Source organism: Schistocerca serialis, chromosome 6 (genome assembly GCF_023864345.2).
Source record: "Schistocerca serialis cubense isolate TAMUIC-IGC-003099 chromosome 6, iqSchSeri2.2, whole genome shotgun sequence".
NCBI classification, from domain to species: domain Eukaryota; kingdom Metazoa; phylum Arthropoda; class Insecta; order Orthoptera; family Acrididae; genus Schistocerca; species Schistocerca serialis.
The window spans coordinates 398946689-398968589 of NC_064643.1; the positions used below are offsets into that span (position 1 = coordinate 398946689).

General features: G+C 43.6%; 1 protein-coding gene across 3 annotated transcripts in view; it reads left to right on the forward strand.

Moving 5' to 3' along the window:
* LOC126484068 (hemicentin-2-like) overlaps positions 1-21901 on the forward strand; it is a 1942222-nt gene that overhangs the window by 587306 nt on the left and 1333015 nt on the right. The window contains exon 1 of one of the 3 annotated variants that reach the window (XM_050107432.1): positions 10940-11073. The exons of the other annotated variants lie outside the window; for them this stretch is intronic. The gene's annotated coding sequence lies outside the window, so the exon portion shown is untranslated. Of the gene's footprint in view, positions 1-10939; positions 11074-21901 lie in introns of those variants that run through there. 3 annotated transcript variants of the gene reach the window in all.

Below are 21901 nucleotides of genomic sequence, written 5' to 3' on the forward strand. Positions count from 1 at the left end.
CTGAGGTCATCAGTCCCCCAGAACTTAGAACTACTTAAACCTAACTAACCTAAGGACATCACACACATCCATGCCCGAGACAGGATTCGAACCTGCGACCGTAGTGGTGGCGCGGTTCGAAACTGATCCGCCTAGAACATCTCGGCCACGCCGAAACAAAGCATATGCACTTGACTGATAATTGTTTGACACTCATTTTGAGTAATCAGTAGCTTTACACAGCCTACCATAATGCCTACTGTTAATATTTCTAATGTAATTGTTATTAAATAAATATTTTCTGTTAAGGTTAATATGTCTTACTAGCGCATAACTGTCGTTAATTAACTAATCACTAACTTTTGCATAACACTCTCACATAGTTTGGAAATGAGGGCAGAAATTATTGATCACACAGAGAAATTAAACATTCTGATCTACAATATTCTTTAAAAACTCACTGGAATTGGTTTCTCATTAACACTGAATGTTGATACTGGTATTTTTTAAGTGACTATTTCACTGAGCTACGAAATCCATTTTCTTTAACTATCGATCGCAATTATTTTTTAAGTTTTGATAGCTTTCATTTTTAAACAAATTATTAAAATTAAATTAACTCAGCACTTTTAGTCTTTTTATCAACAACAGTGACACTCGGTTTTAATTAATAATAACAGGATAGGACCCTACTTGGTAACTATTCATGATTGTGCACTTGTAACACACCGTTAACGATAAGTTGTTAATTATTCACAAAATGAAAGTACTAAGCTGGCTAGCCTTGATACACTTATAAATATTAAAGTCGGTCTGGTCGTGCTTCAGTGAGTGGCTGCTGGGGCTGCGTAAGGAAACAGTCACCGATAATGCGCAGACACCAGGCTTTTCTTAGTATCGCTCTGCAATAAACAATTTTGAGTCCAAGTGCTCTTCTTTCATATTAATTCCTCTTGATGCTTTTTGCACAGCGTCCAGTTAACACCTTAATTATTGTGGTCATAACGTACAATCCTTCCAGCCTCGTACCTTACAATGTGTCCTAATACATGGCGATTGCCTTTCGTACTACGCCGCGGTCAGAGTCGAGTCACTCTTCCGCACAATAGCTCGAGCCAGACTCCACTGCTCTGTGCGAGTCCGCGCCCAGCGATCATGTTCCCTACCTCAAATATACTCTTTGACTGTTCAAAATAGCAAATCGTCCTGACTAAGCCAGCCTGTCTACCACATGTTATTGTTGTAGTTACAGTCTTCAACCTGAAGACTGCTTTGATGCAGCTCTCCATGCTACTCTCTCCTGTATAAACCTCTTCATCTCAGAGTAACTACTGCAGCCCCCATCCTTCTAAGTCTGCTTGCTGTATCCATGTCTTGGTCTTAGTTTACGATTTTACCCCCCACACCTCCTTCGAGTACTAAACTGGTGATCCCTCGACGTCTCAGAATACTTCTTACCAAACTATCCGTTTTTCAAATCAGTTTGTGCCACAAATTTATTTTCTCCCCAGTTCTATTCAGTACCTCCTCATTAGTTACGTGATCTACGCATCTGACATTCAGCATTCTTATGTAGCACCATATTTCAAAAGCCTCTATTATCTTCTGGTTTAAACTGTTTATCGTCCGTGTTTCACTTCTGTACATGGCTACACTCCGTAAAATATTTTCAGAAGAGATTTACTGAAACTTAAATCTATACTTGATGTTAACAAATTTCTCTTCTTCAGAAACGCTTTTCCTGCCAATGCCAGTCTACATTTTATATCCTCTCTACTTCGGCCACCATCACTTATTTTGCTTCCCAAATAGCAAAACACATGTACTACTTTAAGTGTCTCGTTTCCTAATCTAATTCCCTCGGCATCACCTGATTTGACTACATTCCATTATCCTCGTTTTGCTTTTGATAATGTTCGTCTTAAATCCTCCTTTCAAGACACTGACCATGCCGTTCAACTGCTCTTCCAAGTCCTTTGATGTCTCTGAGGGAATTACAATGTCATCCGTGAACCTCAAAGTTTTTTTCCTTCTCCCTGGACTTTAATTTATATTCCAATTTCTTCTTTTATTTCTTCTGTTGCTTGCTCAATCTACAGCCCGGTCTCACTCCCTTTTCAACGACTGCTTCCGTTTCATGATCCTCAGCTCTTACAACTTCAGTCTTGTTTCTGTACATGTTGTAAACAGCCTATCACTCCTAGTATTTTACCCCTACTACCTTCAGATTTTGAAAGAGAGTATTCAAGTCAAAATTCTCAAAAGCTTTCTCTAAGTCTACATGTGCTATGAACGTACATTTGCCTTTGCTAAATATATCTTCCATGAGATGTCGTAGGGTCAGTATTACTTCGGAATCAAAACTGGTCTTCCCCAAGGTCGGCTTCTACAAGTTTTTCTATTTTTCTATAAAGAATTCTTGTTAGTGTTTTGCAGCCATGAATTATTAAACTGATTGATAATTTTTGCACCTATCAGCATCTGCTATCTTTGGAATCTGAATTATTATATTCCTTTAGAAATCCGAGGGTATTTCGCCGGTTTCAGACATTTTGCTCCCCGTGTGGAGGAGTTTTGTCATGGCTGGCTCTCCCAAGGCTATCAGTAGTTTTAAAGGAATGTCGTCTACTCCCGGGGCCTTGTTAAAACTTTAGTGCTTCAGTGCTCCGTAAAATTCTCCTCGCAGTATCATATCTCGCATGTCATCTTCATTAAGTCCTCTTCCATTTCTGTAATGCTGCCCTCAAGTACATATCCCATGCACAGAACCTCCATGTACTCCTTCCACCTTTCAGCTTTCCTTTCTTTTCTTAGAACTGGTTTTCCACCTGAGCTCTTGATGTTCATACAAGTGGTTTTCTTTCCTCCAAAGGCCTCATTAATTTTCCTGTAGGCTGTATCTATCACTTCCCTAGTGACATACGCTTCTGAATCCTTACATTTGTCCTCCAGCCGTTCCTGCTTAGGCATTTTTCACTTTCTGTCAATCTCATTTCCTAGAAGTTTGTATTCCCATTCGTCTGCTTCCTTTGCTGCATTTTCATACTTTCTCCTTTCATCAGTTAAATTCAATGTCTCTTATGTTGTCCAAGGTCTTCTACTAGGTCTCGTCTTTTTAAATATGTAATCCTGTGCTGCCTTCACTATTGCATCTTTCAAAGCTATCCACTGTCCTTCTACTGTGCTCCTTCCCCTTGTTCTTGTCAATTGTTCCCTAACGCTCCCTCTGAATCTGGTTCTTTCAGTTTATCCACGTCCTACATCCATAATTTCCTACCTTTTTGCAATTTCTGCTGTTTTAATGTGCAGTTCATAACTGTGTGCAGAGTATACATCTGCCTCTGGAAAAGTCTTCCAAATTAAAAGTTTTTAATTTGGAAGACATTTCCAGAGGCAGATGTATACTCTGCACACAGTTATGAACTGTCTTACTATTACATATTCAATTTGAAACCTATCGTTGTCTTCAGGTCTGTTCCACAAGTACAACCTACTTTCATGATTCTTAATACGATGACTAAAATATGTTCTGTGCAAAACTATACCAGGCGACTTCTCTTTCATTCCTTTCCTGACTCATATTCACCAACTACTTTTCTTTCTTTTTCTTCTCCTACTATCGAATTCCAGGCCCTCATGACTATTAAATTTTGGTCTCCCTTAACTATCTGCATATTCCAGAATGAGATTTTCACTCTGCAGCGGAGTGTGCGCTGATATGAAACTTCCTGGCAGATTAAAACTGTGCGCCCGACCGAGACTCGAACTCGGGACCTTTGCCTTTCGCGGGCAAGTGCACTTGCCCGCGAATGGCAAAGGTCCCGAGTTCGAGTCTCGGTCGGGCGCACAGTTTTAATCTGCCAGGAAGTTTCATATCTGAATATTATTTTTATTCATCGTACATTCGTTGAATCTCTTCATTAACTGCAGAGCTAGCTGGCATATAAAGTTTTACTATTGTGGTGGGTATGGGCTTTGAGTCTATCTTGGATATGATATACTGTTCGTAGAAGCTTATCCGCATTCCTGTTTTCTTATTCGTTATTAAACCTACACCTGCATTACCGCTATTTGATTTTGTATTTATAACTCTATATTCACCTGACTAGAAATCTGTCCCTCCTACCACCGAACTTCACTAATTCTCACTTAATCTGACTTTAACCCATCCATTTCCCTTTTAAATTTTCTAACCTACTTGCCTGATTAAGGGGTATGAAATACCACGCTCCGATCTGTAGAACGCCAGTTTCGTTTCCCTTGATAACGACATCGTCTTGAGTAGTCGTCGTCCGGAGATCCGAATAGGGGGACTGTTTTATCTCAAGAATAATTTACCCACGAATATGCCATCATCATTTAACCAGTAGAGCTGGATGCCCACGGGAGAAATTGCGGCTGTAGTTAGCCCTTGATTTCAGCCGTTCGCAGTACCAGCACAGAACGGCTGTTTTGGTTGGTGTTACAAGGCCAGGTCAGTCAACCATCCAGACTCTTTCCCGATCAACTACTGAAGAGGCTGCTGCCCCTCTTCAGGAACCACACGTTTGTCTGGCCTTTGAACAGATACCTCTCCGCAGTGGTTACAACTAGGTACGGCTGTCAGTATCACTAAGGCACGCAAGCTCCCCAAACACCGGCAAGGTCCATGGAATTATTACATAATTCTTTCCTAGGTATTGCATTTAAATTACATAGTGATGTTCATTAGTAAGAACATATTTACAAAATAGTGAAATAATACAAGGGTTGGAACTTAAATAGTGGCAACCACTTATTCACAACCGATACAAAAGAGTTACATGTTTGCACCTGTTACTGTCCTTCAAAGTAGTCACCAGCGTTGTGTAGAACCCGTTGCCAGCGATGTGGAAGGCGTAGTATACCGTTGGCAGAGTCTGTTCTGTTGACGGTGCGAATGGAGCGGTCTATTGTCTGTCGAATCTCTGGAACAGTTCTGAAGCGAATGCCACGAAGTGGTTACTTCATCTTCGGAATCAAATCAAAGTCACGACTTAAGTCCGGGGAGTATGGTGGATAGTACAGTACTTCCCAGTGCCATCGACCGAACAGAGCAGCCACAGCTTGCGCTGTATGCTCCAGCGCACTGTTGTGCAAAATGACGGGTGGGTTGCGCAGAAAGTGTTGCCGCTTCTTTCGCAAAGCTACTCGCAGGTCATGCTCCAAAAACGAACAGTAATACTGTGCATTGACGGTCTGCCGCGGTCTCCGTTGTTGCTGTTTTGAAAACATCGTTACGTTAGATCCCTCGCTCACAAGCGACTGTGTTTCCCTCGATTGTGCGCACGCCCGGTGACGTATGACGGGCGAGTCCATTTGCTCGGAGGTAAGGTAGGTATGTCTACAACGTGTGCTATCAACGACAATAGTAGATTCCATTGCATAGTGTCTACACAGCAGTCTTGCCAACCTACGTATGTTCCATAAAACAATACTCCATTACTCAAAATTACAACATCAATACTGCGAAATTTTTTTAGACAATGTGTTGTGTCACAATACGAGTACGCGATGCCCCTCTTCGTTGATAGAGTCCCTGCAGAATAAGTCCTTGCCGCCATCGCAAGCTCTGCAGTCCTATTAAATGTGGTTCAATTGCACCAGCTGTTTGGCCAAGGTCCCTTCTTGACTGTTGCACGATATAGCGATCACCTATTGCTGTAGTTGTTAGTGGCACGGCAACTGAATGACACTGGTTTGTCAGCCCGATGACCAGTACCTTGTGTTCCGTGACGTCGCGATTTCTGTGCACGAATCTGAGGCCTCTGTCACTTTTATTCATTTCCACCGAGTAGTCAATATGTTATGTTAATTCGTCTATTTCGTTTTTTGCAGAGATGTGTGTTTTGGCTAAAAATACACACTTCATTAACATGACAAATGAAAGGTGTTTGGCCGGCCCATGTGGCCGAGCGGTTCTAGGCGCTTCAGTCTGGAACCGCGCGACCGCTACGGTCGCAGGTTCGAATCCTGCCTCGGGCATGGATGTTTGTGTTGTCCTTAGGTTAGTTAGGTTTAAGTAGTTCTAAGTTCTAGGGGACTGATGACCTCAGATGTTAAGTCCCATAGTGCTCAGAACCATTTGAACCATTTTTTTTGAAAGGTGTTTGGCGGACACTGATGTGAAAACAGGTTGGGTTGGGTTGTTTGGGGGAAGAGACCAAACAGCGAGGTCATTGGTCTCATCGGATTAGGGAAGGAAGTCGGCCGTGCCCTTTCAGATGAACCATCCCGGTATTTGCCTGGAGCGATTTAGGGAAATCACGGAAAACCTAAATCAGGATGGCCGGACGCGGGATTGAACCGTCGTCCTCCCGAATGCGAGTCCAGTGTGCTAACCACTGCGCCACCTCGCTCGGTGTGTGAAAACAGGTACTTGCCTCCGAAGGCCGTACTCCACCAGTTGAGCAATGTGATTATTCGTCAGCGATGCATTACTCATGGACAGAATGAAAGTTTAATTTAATCACTGGCTTCTCTATACTTACTTCATTTCGTGAACTGACTCTGTACATAAATATGACGTAGCGAATTCGTGCTATCCCAAACGACTAAAAAATTGGATTCGTCATCAGATTAGTTTTTTATGAGGAATTTCAATCGAAAACTAGGAGTTGGTGATAAGTGACACTTCGGCCGTTTTGTCTTTAAACACGTACATGCGTAAGATTAAAATAAAGGAAAAAGGAACACACAAAAAATTTGTTATTTCGTACGTCACCGCCACTGGGACCTTGAGGTGCAGAAGTCACGTCAAAAGCATAACTTACGCAACAACGTTCGGGAAAATATTAAATACTGGTTTTGAGAAGGATATCGTAGACTTACACGAAGCATTTTAATCTTAGATACTGCAATCACATTTACAGCCACATTTGCAGTAGTTTATGATGATGTTGATTAAGATTACGCCGTATGACCCACTGGCTAGGTGTAAGTCTTTCAATTGGTTGCTTCTTCGGCGACTTCCATATTTCTCAGTCTCCGGCAACCGGTGTACCGATACATGCGGTCAGCCTTCCAAATACAAATTTGCCAGACGTTGCGGGAACTGCCGTTTCCAACACGGCAGTGGCACTGGAGTCAGTTTTTTGATGGCGGATGACAGGTTAGTACTACGTTGCTTTCTCCGGAGATATAATAGCAAGTGAAAATACGGAATTTAATATTTTACACATTGCATCGGAGTTGAGGGTAATCGGCCCCTGTGGCCGAGCGATTCTAGGCACTTCAGTCCGGAACCGCGCTGCTGCTGCGGTCGCAGGTTCGAATCCTGCCTCGGGCATGGATGTGTGTGATGTCCTTAGGTTAGTTAGGTTTAAGTAGTTCTACGTCTATGGGGCTGATGACCTCAGATGTTAAGTCGCATAGTGCTTAGAGGCATTTAAACCATTTTTGTTGAGGGCAAATAAATATAGATAAAATTCAACACTGACACGGTGCTACATCTGCAAGAAGAGAACTGTTCACTGGAACGTGAGTATTTGTAGTCACACGTACATATACACTGAGGTCACGAAAGTCATCGGATACTTTCAGATATCGTGTCGGATCTACTTCTGCCCCGCGTAGACCAGCACCTCGACGTGGCACGCACTCAACAACTCTTTGGAAGTCCCTTGTATAAATACTGACCCATGCTGCCGCTATAGCCGTCCATAATTGCGAAAGTGGTGCCGATGTAATATTTTGTGCAGGAACTGACCTGTCGATTACGTCCCATAAATGATCTATGAGTGCCCAAATCATTCTCTCGAATCTTGCAGAATGTTCTTTCAAACCAATGGCAAAACGTATGGCCCTGTGACATGGCTCCCGTGTCATCGGTAAAAATTCTGTGTTGGTTTTGGAACATGAAGTTCCAGAAATGGCTGCAAACGGTCTCCAAGTAGTCAAACATAACCATTTCCAGTCAATGATCGGTTCAAGTGGACCAGAGGACCTAGTACATTCCATGTAAATACAGCCCACACAACTATGGAGCCACAACCAGATTTCACAGTGCCTTGTTGACAACTTGAATCTTTGGCTTCGTGGGGTCTGCTCCACACTGGAACGTTACATCTACATCTACATCTACATCCATGCTGCGCAAGCCCCTGACGGTGTGTGGCGGAGTACCATCAGCTCTTACCAGCTGAAATCTTGAATCGTCTTACCACGCCAAGGTCCCGTCGTCTACCGTCCAGCCGATAGGGTCACGACCCTAGAAGAGGCGCTCGAGGCAATGTCGTTCTCTGTAGCAAAGGCACTCGCCTCGGTCGTCTTGTGCTATAGTCAATTGACGCCATATTTCGCCGCACTGTCCTAACGGATAAGCTCGTCGTACGTCTCACATTGATTTATGAGGTTATTTCACGTAGTTTGTTTGTTTGTTCGCACTGACAACTCTACACAAACGCCGCTGCTCTCGGTCGTTAAATGAAGGCCTTCAGCCACTGCGTTGTCCGTGATAAGAAGTAAGGCTTGAAAACTGGTATTATCGCGTATCGGAGTACTAATTCCCCTAACAATTTCCGAAATGGAATCTCCTCAAACTACCATTCCGCGTTCGAAGTCTATTAATTCCTGTCGTGCTGCCATAATCCCGTCGGAAATCTTCTCACATGAATCACATGAGTACAAATGATGGCTCCGCCAATGCACTGCCCTTTTATACACTGCTGGCCACCGTAAATGCAACAGCCTGAAGGAAGCATCCGAATCAAGTGAAATTTACACCATGGGTTTGCAGCGATGAGATACGCAACTGATTAGAATTTCAGCGCAGACGCACATCACACGCGCCTGTGGCGCCACCTCATAGCGCCATTTAAGGCTTGGCGATTTCGACGAGTGTACGTTCGGCACGTGTGTTTACCTTGTGGTTGTTTCACAAGACGATCAGTTATGCTTCGTAGACAACAGCGAACATCGTTTGATCAAGTATCCGAGTTCGACAGAGGAAGGATAGTGGCTTACCGAGATAGTGGATTATCATACAGAGAAATCGCTAGTCGTGTTGGACGAAACCAAACAACTGTAATGCGGATATGTGACCGTTGGATGCAGGAGGGTACGACGGACCGACGTGGTCGATGGCATTCACCTCGGTGCACCACTGCACGTGCTGATAGGCAAATTGTGCGCATGGCAGTGATGGATCGCTCAGTGACATCCCGAACCATAGCACAGCACATTGCGTCTGTAACGCATCATCCAGTGTCTGCGCGTACCATTCGACGGCGTTTACAGCAGAGTGGTCTGTCCGCAAGACGTCCATTGCTTCGTCCACCATTGACGCAGAACCACAGACGTCTCCGTCGCCAATGGTGTGATGACAGACGGATGTGGACGGCAGAATGGAATGACGTTGTCTTTACTGACGAGGCACGCTTCTGTCTGCAGCACCACGATGGTCGGATTCGAGTGTGGAGACACCGTGGAGAGAGGATGCTGGACAGCTGCATTATGCACCGCCACACTGGTCTTGCACCGGGTATTATGGTATGGGCCGGTATTGGATATTACTCTCGCACGCCTGTAGTACGCATTGCCGGTACTTTAAATAGCCGGCGCTACATATCCGAGGTGCTGGAGCCAGTTGTCCTTCCTTACCTTTAGGGCTCGGCCACAGCCATATTTCAACAGGGTAATGTGCGACCACACGTGGCACGCATTGTCCAAAGGTTCTTCGTCAATAACCAAATTGAAGTGCTTCCCTGGCCGGCTCGCTCTCCGGATCTTTCGCCGATAGAAAACATGTGGTCCATGGTTGCTCAACGAGTGACCCAGATTACATCCCCAGCTGCCACACCAGATGTTCTTTGGCAACGTGTGGAAGCTGCTTGGGCTGCTGTACCCCAGGAACACATCCAACGTCTCTTTGACTCAATGCCGAGACGTGTGGCAGTGGTGATCTCCAGCAATGGCGGCTACTCTGGCTACTGATTCGGGCATGAACCACATGTCACAGACGTCTGTAAACGTAATCATTTGATACCTGGTCGACCTGTTATCTACAAAATAAATTTTGTTGTCCTACCTTTTGTCTTTCTTGGTGTTGCATTTACGGTGGCCAGCAGTGTACATTGTGTACGCGATACTACTGCCATCTGCATATGTGTATATCGCTGTGGTATACCTTTTATCACCTCACTGTAGGTTCCATATTGAAGTTACATCTTCTGACGATCGTTTATCGTTCCGCTATCTTCAGCCTCGTTATGGCTATTACCTTTGTCGTATAACTTGAGGAGAGCTAGCGCCGAGGAAACTCGTCAGTCGTTTATTTTCTGGTCTAATGATGCAGCAGCGCTGCAGCGCGACGTCATGCAAACAATGTGGAGGCAGCGCTTTGGCGTCTGGATTTAAAGCGACGTTGGAAGCAGCATAATTCTCTCTTGTTTTGCGACCGGCGGGAAAATTCTTGGCGCCACTGCGAAAATTGAACCGGCGCCGCTCTTGTTAGGAAATGACGGAGTCGAGGAACGCCAATGGCGCGGACCACCGTAGCGTCCCAAAACATTTTCGTTTCATTTGTTCTGCATCTGCAGGATGCCAGTATGCATACAGCACTATCCCCCCCCCCCGCCCCCCCTCTCTCTCTCATTCATTCTGTCTCTCCGCTCCCTCTGTCGTGTGCGTGTGTGTGTGTGTGTGTGTGTGTGTGTGTGTGTGTGTGTGTGTGTGTGAGAGAGAGAGAGAGAGAGAGAGAGAGAGAGAGAGAGAGAAAGCACCACGAGTTCGTATTCCGCATGACAAGAAAGCAGTGGCTCATATGTCAGCCAGAGAATTGTAGGCGTTAAGATGAGCAGACGACGCGATGTCACACACACACACTGGTACGCAGCAGGCGCCGCTGCCTCGTGTGTGGTCCGCTGACGTCAGCATGGCGCCAGTCTGCACGGCATTGAATTAAACGCCCGAGCACAGCTGCCTCTACGCTGCGCTCAGCTCGCTTGGCATTTAGTTCGTTTCAGGGCGCGCGAGTCAAACTAGCGTAATTTCGCACTGATTACTCCGTGTGATGTGCCCCGATCCGCGCTGGCAGTGAACCGACAGCACCCGGGAAGTTTTGTGCGACATGTTCCGGTAGGTGCCTGCAGCGCCACACGTGTACCCCACATGCCTCTCAAATTTGCCGCCATTGCCTGGGAGGCACACAATGGAAAATTCTCTTATTCTTCACCGATTATCACGCCTCTCTTCGGGTCCAGCGCTGATGCTCAAACGTCAGTCTACGATGTGGTAACTGATTTTGTTATCAACCAGCAGTTGGATGCAGTCGCCGCAGACTACCTGAGGAGTGACCGAGCGAGGTGGCGCAGTGGTTGCACACTGGACTCGCATTCGGGATGACGACGGTTCAATCCCGTCTCCAGCCATCCTGATTCAGGTTTTCCGTGATTTCCCTAAATCGTTTCAGGCAAATGCCGGGATGGTTCCTTTGAAAGGGCACGGCCGATTTCCTTCCCAATCCTTCCCTAACCCGAGCTTGCGCTCCGTCTCTAATGACCTCGTTGTCGACGGGACGTTAAACACTAACCTAACCTAACCTGAGGAGTGACCGTTACGTGTGTCACCAATCGCGTAACAAATGTGTGTTTGTGTTTCACATATTGTGTTGTGTTTCTGGGACGAACAAATCCATTTCTCAAATGCTCTCGTGATGTTCTCGGTAGCTTTGCAGTGGCATGATCGAATGAAAAATTCTCGATCCATCCGTCGCGTCGCTTCGAATCGCACACCCTAGCTTTCCACGGCAGTCTCACACTCGGCATTAGTGATATTTGCACGTGATGACAACGGCGAAGTACTTGTTTATTATTCAGGTGACGGGGCTCATAAACCGGGGATGTTTTATTTTGGTCTGGTGACACCTGCGCAAAACATAAAATGGAGACAGTTTTTAAAATTTCTTAACGAAGTTCTTACAATAAGAAATGAATGTTTCCAACGGCACAGTACACACTGTTTTGAATCTTCTTCGTAGGTTAAAACCTTGTGTCTGGTAGGGACTGGAACCAGAAAACTTGCCTTCCGCGGATAATTCTGTTACCCACTGAGCTATCTATGCAGGACTCACTACCAACCCTTACCGATGCATTTCCGCCAGTACCTCTTTCCTACCCTATAAACTTCACAGAAGCTCTTCTGTACAAGTTGCTAGGTCGGAGAGAGTTACTGATGGAAGTGAAATAGTGAGAGCGGGTCGTGAGCTGTACATGAGCAGCAGCTCCAGGCATTATTGTAAGGGAAAGTTACGGTTCCACGTTCGAATCCTGGTCCGGTAGACAGTTTATATCTGATATAAACCAGTCGTCCATAAGAAGTGTCTGCATAACCTCCTCCTCTGTCACACAAGCTATGCATGCGACGTAAGCTGTGTATCAAGGTAAAGTAGAAACTAAATTCCTATCTTGCTTCACTTTCCTAGGTTTCACATGAGTTGTCCTCAGAACCTCTTTGCAGTTACCGCAATACCTGAATTTTTCTTTTATGCGGTTCCCTTTTCCAAAATACTGACTCACCTTCCCATAAGTTGCTTTAGTTCTTAGGTGACTTACTAAGTACTGGGCTTACACGTCGCTCTCTCGAAATATCTGTTATTACTCGGAAAAATTGGAAATTTGTGGTAAGGTCTTATGGGACCAAACTGCTGAGGTCATCGGTCCCTAAGCGTACACACTACTTAATCTAACTTAAACTAACTTACGCTATGGGCAACACACACACACACCCATGCCCTAGGAAGGACTCGAACCTCCGACGTGGGGAGCCGTAGCGACTGTTATTACTCGAGATAGGCAGATGACTCTGATATTTGAGAATTAGTTGCCAATATGGCCTCCTAAGCTTTTTAACGCGATTAGTTCAAATGGTTCAAATGGCTCTGAGCACTATGGGACTTAACATCTGAGGTCATCAGTCTCCTAGAACCTAGAACTACTTAAACCTAACTAACCTAAGGACATCAGACACATCCATGCCCGAGGCAAGATACGAACCTGCGACCATAGCGGTCGCGCGGTTCCAGATTGAAGCGCCTAGAACCGCTCGGCCACACCGGCCGGCAACGCGATTTCTCTTCGGCTCATACACACTATATCGTCAGAAATGTGATTGGCTTCAACACACCCAAAGTGGAAGTTTACTAATCGTTTCCTGTATGCCAATGCACCTTTTTTAATAGAGGTTCCGTTGTAACTTTGTAGCCACAGGGACTTGTTAGTAGTCATCCTCATAGATCTTAGTTCTGAAGACGGTTGACATTTAAAATCAAAGTTATTCTTTCAAAATTAAAAAATAAAAGATGTAAAATTTTCTGTTTGTGAAATTACACGTTGCGGATGACACAAAATTAAGCACCGCATACCGAAGACGAATCGATGACGCAAGTTATCTGAAGTCAGATGAACAGAGTTACTCGTATAATTAAATATTCGAGAATTATAATTCGTGTAAACTTATTAGCCAAAACATTTATTCACTTGAAGTGACCAGTGACTTGTTTGTTCGTTACTCCACGTGATTTTAGCATTCCATTGTTGATGTGTCCTAAAATAACACTGGTAATTTTTTGTATTCTTATTTGATATACAGTGTAGTTATAATTAAAATTTCGCTGCTTGAACCAGTGTAGACGGTAAACTGTTTATAGGAGTGATTTTCAGCCGGTGCGCCTCAGGATTTGTGTTTTTAGTGGTGTCGGTCTTGCCGTTAGGCGCCAGTAGTGGTATTTTGTCGTAGGGTTGAAACACAACATTACAATTGCAGGCAGTCAACATGGATCTGGCCACGGTGAGCAGACCTTTATTCATAAACCTGTTTTATTGAAACAACAGTGCTACAGCTCTTCGCGAGCATCGAGACTCTAAGGGAATATGGAGAGCTCCTCTTTACGGGCCGAGGTTGAAAATCACGATTTGTAATTACGAATTAACAGTCGATTTGGGAATTGTCGAAGGCCGATTGCGTCACAAATTGTTGAAGAAGTTGCTGTTACCATGGCTGGGACTGCTGGCCACAGTGTGCGATCTTCAAGCAGTGAACGAGCTGCGCCACGACAGCTGAAAATCCCTCAGTCCACTGTTTCCATGGTCCACCGTCCGAAAAGGATCTGCAAACAATTCTGAAATGGTATCTCTGGTGCGGTTGCAGTTTGTCGTGGATGCACATAGTGATCATACTGTGCAAACGTGGTACGCAAGTAATAAATGTTACCCTCTCAGGTGGAAATTAAAATTTCTTTCTTTCAGTGGTTTATTCCTTACTTTCCTTCAGTATGACCCCACATATGTTTTCACGAAGTTTCACTGCCCTACGATCACTCGTTCCTCATGAGCCCGTCTCAAGTAGCGAAAGTTTAATTACGACCACCCTGTGCTTCATTTTACACATTAATATGCAACTTCGGAAAAAGTCATTAACTCAGAACAAAAGATAACTCTAAAAACGAATTTTTGCTGGTCATTCACTTATGATGAAACACAGAACAGCGTTTTTTCGAGAGAGATTTATGCGAGAATAATGCCTACATTTTGTCTTAGTAGTAGCTACATTAAACTACGTCGAGTTAGAAATCTCTTTAACGTGTAAAATCCCACAATCCGCCATAATAATTTTCAGATAGCTGACTCAAGTAAGAAGAATTTTTTCCAAAGCTCAAAATGTACTTAAATTCGTGTTGGGGGACGTTTTGAGGTTACCTGTGCAAGAAAAAGAAGAATAAACCTAAACATTAATGTCATGACTAAAAGCAGTATGTGTATGAAAGAATACAACTACCTGTAGCGAGACTTTCACTGCATGCCAAAGTGTGTATTTCTCAAATAGTGGATGAATTCTGGCAACAGTTTTAAATGATGTCTGAAATGCGGAAGTTACAACTGCTATCCGTATTTCTATTCGAATAGTACAGATGTGCTTAGTACACACCATATGTACAAAGATTCTTTAAACATATTTGTCATGTTTCACCTGCAGGGTCTAATAAAACAGTAATCTCAACGGATTAGTTTGCTACAATCAGTACTACGAGTGCCTCCGCCACTATCTCACAAGAGTTTTTCTTTTTGACTTATCATTTTAAATGACGACTGCTGTTGTTCTGCGTAGTGTGTTCTGACGGAGGTGCGTTAGGGTTTATAAACGCAGAAGGAATCTCCGACGACGTGTGTGATAAGCATCACGGCACGGACTGTTGCCGTAATGCAGTTAACGCGCCGTGCTACGCCCACAGCTTACGGTGACCTGAATATCGAGCAAAGTAAATTCAGCTGTGAGTAGATTTTGGTGTTCCATCAGCCGGCAGTTTCATTTTAACGTCGGCCTACAGACTGGTCGACCTATTTCCCGACACTAAAAACGGACCTGTCGATAAGGCGTTTTCGTCACTGTAACTTGTTGTGGGGCTACCTAGTTATTTATTCGCTGACGTATCACGGCCTGTGCTTCTAACGCTACCAAGAGTTCGTTCCATAAACATAATGGCGTCGTACCATGCCCATCGTTTGACAGTTTGTGTAAGCAGAAAAACTAATATGTTGCGATACGTCTCGCTTTTCAGAAGCACTTTATTAGGATATATGTATCCGATTCGTTAAATAAATCTCCTTCGTGTATGTTAGCACCTGAAACAAATCCTGCTAAACAAATAAACGCGTCGGAAAACACTCCTTTCCCCTTATTTTCACCATGCGGTTCTAGGCGCTTCAGTCTGGAACCGCGCGACCGCTACGGTCGCAGGTTCGAATCCTGCATCCGGCATGGATGTGTGTGATGTCCTTAGATTAGTTAGGTTTAATTAGTTCTAAGTTCTAGGGGACTGATGACCTCAGATCTTAAGTCCCATAGTACTCAGAACCATTTAAACCATTTCAACCTTCTTTGCAGGAAAACTCAGGAAATCATTATCGAAACGAAATGAAATTTATGAATACAAAAACTGGCGGCTTACAAGAACTAGATCATGGCAGTCGTTTATATCCACCAGATAAAGGAAGAGTTCTCCACATACCAGTCTTAGAGTTTCAAAACTAAGAAAAACAAAAAAAGATTAATGCGTCTGCTGATGCGATTAGTTTTTAGTATAATGGGCTGCACACAGCTAAGATTCGTGCTGCAGCTGCATTATCCAAGCTATATACATGACTCTACGAGCAGCCTTCAATGAGTAATGGCCGCGCGGTTTGAGGAGCCGTGTGACGAAATGCGGAGCGGCTCCCGCCGGAGGTTCGAGCCCTCCCTCTGGCTTGGGTTTGTCTGTTGTTCTTAGAATAAGTTAGTTTAAGTTTACGTATCGTGTAAATCTAAAGACCGATGACCTCAGCAGTTTGGTCTCTTAGAAATTCACACACACATTGGAACAACATAATATCCATTCAATGCGGTTGCTATACAGCATCGTATTGGGAAGGCCTATCTGCCCGCATGGAACAACTCCACTCGTCGACATTCTAGCCAAAGTCTTGCTAAATGATAACCTCCAAATCAACCAAGTACTGCTTCACGCAGAGTGCATCCTTTATTGGGCAAAACAGATGGAAACCGGAAGGTGGGAGTTCCGTACTGTAGAGCGGATGAGGAAGAACAGTCCAGTGAAGTTTTGTAAGCTCATCTCGGATCCACAGACTTGTGTGAGGCCATGTGTTGTTATGGAGAAGGGAAAGTTCTTATTTTTTCATTTTTGTGGCGACGAACACGCTAAAGCCCTTCCCTCAATATCCTGAGGGTAGCACAAAACATTTCTGAGTTGGTCGTTGCACCATGAAGGAGGACATCGAACAGTGTAACCCTTTCAGTTTCCCAGAAGACTGTCGCCATGGCTTTTCCGGCTGAAGTTGCGCCTTCAAACTTTTTCTTCTGCGGGGAAGTGGTGTGATTCCACTTCATGGCTTGCGTTTTGTTTCGGGTTCGAAGAGATGAACCCATGTTTAACAGCCTGTGACGACGCTCAACAAAAAATTCTCACGATCAGCCCCATAACGCGCAAGTCATTTGTGTCCTATGGATAACCTGAACAATGTCACGGCTAGCAGGGTCACCTACTACTAATACAACAGTTTTAATAACCTACGTTTGCGCTCGTTACTGAACTCTAAACATCAGTTGTCCACTTGAGTGGTCAGCGCAACTGACCGCATTGTGGAGGACTGTGTTCGATTCCCGCTACTGCCAGAGATCTTCATTGGTGGGAAGACTGGACCGGGGTGCACTCAGTCTCGTGATGCCAGTTGAAGAGCTACCTGACCGAGCAGTAGAGGCTCCAGGACACGAAAACTAACAGCGGCCAGGAGACCGATGTGCTGACCCCTCGTCCCTCCATAGCACATCCACTGACGTCACTGACTGAAGATAACACGGCGGTCGATCGGTATCGATGGGCCGATCAGGGTCTGGAAATGGAGTTCTCGTTTCACAAACATTAACCAACATCTGTCCACTATCAAAGTAATTTGATTTAGTATTTCTCGAAATATTTGCTGTATTCTCGTATGACCGATAACATCTGAGATGTACCATATTCAGATTATCTATATGAGAGATCCAAGAAAGGTGGGTAGGCTGGACGGCGGGGGAGAGGGGGAGGGGGGTTGTATTGTGTAGCTGTAAGGTACCATATAAACTGAATGAGAAACGTAATGTTTTGGCAAGATTTATGTTTCATTTTATTCAGTATCTTCTATTGAAAAATATAAACAACTTTTTCCGGTGTCTTTTATTCCTAATAATTTGCCTCTACGCTCTACATTTGTCAGGTTTGGTGAGTTTGTTGCGGCTGCACGCTTCGCTAACCTTGCGTACATATTGCAAGTGTTGTTCAGCGATAATAATGTTTGTTACATTTACTTGAGCGGCGACTGTTTCTTATTTGCGTTCAAGTTAATAAGCACATTGAACTTTCAGCAAAAGAGTGCAATAAAGCCAATTGAAAATGACAGTACAACCAATGTAGAAAGCAGTATTAGTATGTGCGAACTTTAGTTGTATTACTCTGTCCTGATTACAAAAAAGACAGTTCCTGCTGCAAAATCTCATATTAGTGCTGTTCCAATAAAGGCCATACGAAGATGGGCATGTATTTCTCATGGTCTGCACCGGAATGGAGGGTAAGGACATGTTAGCAGATCTGTTAGAGAATACACAATTAGGGCCACCGGCACACAAAGGAAAATCCCTGTGCTTATTTTGGCATTAGATCAAGTTCAGATGAAATTCAGACGGACGACATTAAATAAGATAAAACTGACAGATCGTCCCAGTTGATCTTATAATAATAGTAGGATAAGTGAAATCAACTTTCTTTATTAGAATGTTAAGTGTTTTGAAAGTAAAGAACCACAAGGAAATAAAATCTTAATGTAAACCGTTATAGGTTAGAGCCATTTTCATATAGATACAGTACGGATAAAGGAGGAGGTTTCACATTCATAATGAAAGGGATATAAATGTAGAAATAAGTAAATACTGTATCGATCGAATATAGAAGTATGTGCTTTTTTGTTACTCTAGTGGAATGTAATATTTATGATTGTTACAGTATAGCCGACCGAGGTGGCCGAGCGGTTCTAGGCGCTACAGTCTGGAACCGCGCGACCGCTACAGTCGCAGGTTCGAATCCTCCCTCGGGCATGGATGTATGTTACGTCCTTAGGTTATTCAGGTTTAAGTAGTTCTAAGTTCTAGGAGACTGATGACCTCAGCAGTTAAGTCCCATAGTGCTGAGAGCCGTTTGAACCACTTGTTACAGTATACAGAAGTCCAATGGGTAAATGGAAAATTTTACGAAAAGTTTCATGAGTGTTGAGCTGTCCGTCAGACACAAGGAACTTGTTTTTAACGTAAATTTCTTGACCGGGTCTGACAAGAGAAATGGTTTTGCATTCTGCTTATATTTGGTGTTCAGGAAGAACATAATTACAATTAATTCCTTTGGTGTAATATGGGAAACCAGTCAAAAATAGAGGAATAAAACTTTCTAGTCAGTGTGAGATGGCTACTCCAACAGGTATTGTAATCATAAGATAGTTGCAGATCTATTTTACCGCCTGGCGTGCTGGAGATACAGTAACGAATTAATTTTACAGTACTCACATTTAAATAGTTACTACAATTTGCGGATCAACGCTAGTAACATTATGAGACCTGTGGACGTTGGTCCATCAGCGAAACCGCTAATTCTGCGTATCATTTTGTGATCAAGACGGATAAATAAATTAAAGGCTCGTCACATCGGTGTTCACAGAAATTTTTCTCCCAAATTAGCCACCAAAAACCTAAAAACGTGAAGCTAAAGTTATTGGCACAAAGCCGTTCCAACGTATTTCTGTATTCCTCCGTCTCTTCCATTCCGTTTTCCTTGAAGAATATCTTAATACGCCAAGTATGATTCAATTTAGTCGTAGTAATTTCGAAACGCCAGTTTTCATCTTTCTTGTTCGATTCCTGTTCTTCCGTTGTGGACGGAAGGGTATCATAAGACGTCGAAGGAAGAAAATTTCTAAGATATTAAGCTTCTTATTCAGCATTTCCATCACTGAATGAAGGCTAATCGTATAAAGAGAAGCAAGAGGAAACGTAATCTTTCGTCTCCGTGCCCGACGCTTAATGTTCACTCCAATTTTGAATAGACGGGCCGCGCCGTCTTTGTTCCTTGCAAGAAAAGATTTTAAAAGGAAATTGTGTTGTCATTAAAAGAAAGCAAATGAGCAGCGCGAAGGCGAGCGTCCGCGCGCAGCCACGTTGTACGGTTCGCGTCTTCTTTGTCAGCAGCATCCATTACGTAATTTCCGGGGCCGCATGCCTGTGGCCTACATTTGTCCCCTGTCTTTGATCTTAACAGCTCCACTCCCCGCGCTAAATGGGCTTCTTTATTAAACGGTAGGTCCTCCGATGCTTGCACGTGACGATTCTAATATGCCCCGTGCCGTTTCTGTACGTTATAAGAAATGTTCTGGAAACCTTAAGAGTATTTGTGAGAACATTTAGAAGCGGATCCGGAAAATGTTCAGTTAAACCTTCTGTGGCATTCGCTTGTGACTTCGTACAGTCACTAGCTCCCTGCTACGTCGTGAGGAACGTAACAATATTGTGAGTTTTCCAAATGCTGAGAAAAAGAGATCGGTTGACCTACTATGAAACGCTTGTTTCCCTTGCTGTAACGAAAGAATAAGCGGCGAGTGCAGTTGTCAGGAAGTCGACCCGAAAAATTAAATTCAAAGGCATACGTCATTGTTACGATGTAACAATGATTAAAGCTATCCTCAGCCCACAATAGCAACAATTCAGTTCAGAAGTACTTTCCAAAAATAATAGAAAAAACTCTTCTATATCAGAAATATACCAACTGAAATACAACACATGTGATGTATGACACATAGGTTAATCCAGGAGGATATTTGTCACCAGATCCAAAGAGCACGTATCAGGTGTAGCGGTATGAAATGAACGTTAAGATACAAATGTGTCGACAGGGAACATTTGTTGCGAACGAGCCCAACTTTTTTTTTCTTTGGTTGGTATGACGTCTGTCAAAGTATACATCAAGTCATGGAACAAACAACATCCTATGTTTTCATCGTGTTAACAATGTCGAATTTGTACCGGAAAGCATGAATTTTTTGTTGTCATTTGAAGAAAAGTGCTGCAGAGTCGCATCGAATGCTTGTCGAGGCATATGGTGATCATAGTCTATCAGAAGCAACATGCAAAAGATGGTTTCAAACGGTTCAGAAATAATGATTTTGATGTAAGAAATGAAGAACGTGGAAGACCACCAAAAAAGTTCGAAGACGCCGAATTGCAAGCAATATTGGATAAAGATGATACTTTGAGTCAGAAGCAAATGGCAGCAATGCTAAATGTTGCACAACAAACAATTTCTGACCGTTTGAAAGCTATGGGAAAGATCCAAAAGTGTGGAAAATGGGTGCCACATAAATTGAATGAAAGACAGATGGAAAACCGAAAAACTATAAGTCAAATTTTGCTTCAAAGACATGAAAGAAAATCAATTTTGCATCGAATTGTTACTGGCGATCAAAATGGATTTATTTGAAGAATCCTAAACGGGAAAAATCATGGGTTCATCCGGTACAACCATCAACATCGACTGCAAAACCAGATCGATTCGGCAAGAAGACAATGCTCTGTGTTTGGTGGGATCAGAAAGGTGTGGTGTATCATGAGCTTCTAAAACCCGGTGAAACTGTGAATACTAGTCGATACAAACAACAAATGATCAATTTGAACTATGCATTGGGTGTCTGATTGGTTTGCTTCAAAAGACGAACATTTCTATTGGCGTGGTGTCCACAAATTGCCAGAAAGGTGGTCAAAATGTATAGAAAGCAATGGTCAGTACTTTGAATAAAATGTTTTTACTTTTCAGTTCAAAATTAGTGTTTCATCTTCACAAAAAAAACGCTCATTTCATACCGGTACACCTGGTAAGAGCAAGGAAGTATAGGACAGATCGTCCAACTTTCGCATAACACTTACATCATCACCAACACCAAATTTCCTCCAGATACGCTTACACGAAAATCGTAAAAGTAAACAACAAAAAACACCCAACAAGAAACCACCACATTCAAAAAATCATATAAGAGACGGAACAGCTCACGAATGATCAGACCAACCTGACAGGCGGCACGCTATTTAAACCCAACCAACAGACCACTTAATATAACGTTAAATATATGCTCATGAACACATTCCCACACATGACACCTACTCACTACCCCCACTCTCCCCCAGTCCGGCTCCATTCACCAATACTACCATCTCCTCCCAGTTTCTTTCCTACAGTCACTAACCCCCAAAATCCAAAATTCGAACCAGAATTCCCGAAGTCTCCACCCCCGTGCCCCACCCCCCCAGCCTTCCCACTCTCATCTCTGTGGAAGAGGGATCCCCA